Source organism: Castor canadensis, chromosome 2 (assembly GCF_047511655.1).
Source record: "Castor canadensis chromosome 2, mCasCan1.hap1v2, whole genome shotgun sequence".
In the NCBI taxonomy this organism is placed as follows: Eukaryota; Metazoa; Chordata; class Mammalia; order Rodentia; family Castoridae; genus Castor; species Castor canadensis.
In genome coordinates, this window is record NC_133387.1 from 101,514,376 (window position 1) to 101,516,957 (window position 2,582).

Here is a 2,582-nt window from a genome sequence, read left to right on the forward strand (position 1 = left end):
CATGTCTGATAAATCTCTTGATTTATTCATATGTGTATATTGATGTAATTTGGCTGTTATCTCTGGTTTTCCTAATGCTTTTAACCTATCAGTGGCTATTCTTTTTTTTTCCTTCAACATCTCTAATGAAGAGTGACAGGGCTGGAGGTGTGGCTCAAGCAGTAGAGCCCCTTCCTTTCAAGCATGAAACCCTGGGTTGGGGGGAAGTTGTGATTTTCACCTCTAGAACTATTACAGTTTTTGAGGTCTGGTTATGTGTGCCAATAATGTTAAATACATGTCAGCTACTATTTTGCTGTTTCCCTGATCACACTATAGTCTTCTACCCCTTTCTCAGACTAATCTCTGCCACCTTGCTCCTTCCTAATACTTTTGACTTCCTTCACAGATGTATTATAATGTAATTAAGACTATCATTGCTTTGGTCTCTGAAAAGATATTATTATACTGCTTTTTTCTCAAAGTTAATGAAATTTCCTAGAATAGAGTAGGAAGGGAAATAAAGCACATTCTGGCTGCTGAATTTCTTATCAGCCCTAATCTATATTAGGAAACATTATAAAATGCCATAATGTTTATAAACTGTTACATTGTCCTTTAAAAAAAAAAAAATGGAATGGGTTATTTTGTCATTAGGGAAGTATCTTGTCCCAAAAGGATGTAAGGCCGGGGATGTTGCTCAGTGTAGAGTGCATAGGAGTAGAAACACACACACACCTTTCTCCTTCAATACAGTTTAATTTAATTAGGATTGAATATTGCAATGGTATCTAGACCCCACAGCAGATAGTAAATTCTTATCTAAAACAATGAAATACCAAATTGCATGCTATATAACTTAAAGTAACTAAATATCCTCACACAAAAAATTCTGAGATTCCTTAGTGCTCATTGTGTTAAATAGTCATTAATATATCTTGTTTGACACCTGTGTTGTAGCATATACACATGCCTGCACCCTGCTTGTGCTCTGTACTAGGAACAATTCAGACCTGATCAATTCAGTCTGATCAGGGTATCACAGAGCTCTTAGCCAAGCATTTCTCAAATGTCAAAATCATAACAGTGACAGCACCTACCTACCAATTTTAAAGTATGTGCAGCACTGTGTGCTAGACATTTCTTGAAACTAGCATTTCTAAACAAGCTCTGAAAAGGGGAAGAGGAAATTATGACTCAATGGCAGTTTCCAGTAAAAACCTATGACTACAATGCCTGGTCTCAGGTAAAACACAGTTTGAATCAAGTTTATATAACTGTCTTTTACAAAAATGGGGACGTTAAATGACCCTTCCCTGAAAAGATACTTTTGAATGACACATTTGAACTAAATGGATTTCTTAAGTTTTAAAATCAGAATCATTTGAACTTCTTTAAAACTATTTAATATTACATTAATAATAAATATACTTAATGTAATTATTGCATGGAAAAGGTATGTTTTCTTTTAGCTGGCCAGTTTGCAGTTTGCTGCATACCTTGGCTGCTTTTGTGCCTTAATTTTGAGTTGTGTGATGCTTTTTTTGAAGAAGCCCTCAGGATATTTTGTAAAGGTATACTGTCATATTTTGGTTTATATGATATAAACAGATCATGAAGAATCTTCACAATATTAGGCCAAATAAAATCTATTAATAACTTGCTACCTAGCTCTCTACTTATCTGTGCTGTTAGTGTTTATTTTTTCTATTGCCAAATTTATAAAGGACTGAACAGTACTGTGTTAGTTTACTCATGCAGCTTATAAATCCAACTTTAATTATAACAACAGTAGACTTTAATGTGATGAAATGCTTATAAAATACAAAATGTGTTAGTATTATTCCAAAAATTGTTTTGGAATGGTCTTGTTATTTGTTATTTTCACATGACAAGAAGCAGAAAAATGCTCTGTACAGTATTTACAGAAGAAAAACAGATGCTAATTATGGAATCTCTTAAATTTTTCTAGTCAGCCTCAGTTTGGAGGAAAATTTATTGGTTTCTCCAATAAAAGGTGAAAAGATCGTTAAGTAAATGTTAGACTGGAAGTGAGTTATAGTCCTTGGTAATGTAATGGGTTGGTATGCAGCTCAGAGAATGGAGGCTTAAGCTTGTAAAACCACCAGCACAGTGTATAAGCATTCTGGTGGTTTTACATCCTTGCCTTTTGATGTTACTCATTTTGCTCATGTTAGCCATTCTTCTGCTTTTGTGGCAGTATCTCACCATAATTTAATTTGTATTTTCCTTTTGATTAATGAGTACCTTGCCATGTTTATTTGGTTCTTTTTTTTTTCCTTTTTTTAATTGGATAGTAGGCATCCTTTATATCCTCAAAATTCAAGACCTTTGTGAGATATTTGTGTTACAAATAATCTTTTTCTATTCTTGCCTGCCTGTTTTCTCCATAGTGTCTCTTGGTGAGAACATTTTAATGTTGATAAAATACAATTTATTAATTTTTACCTAAGGTTAATGTTTTCTAGGGCTGGGAGTATGAGTCAAGTGCCTGCTAGCAAGCAAGAAGCCCTGAGTTCAAACCCCAGTACTACAAATATATATACATATACACACACACACACACACACACATATGTCTAA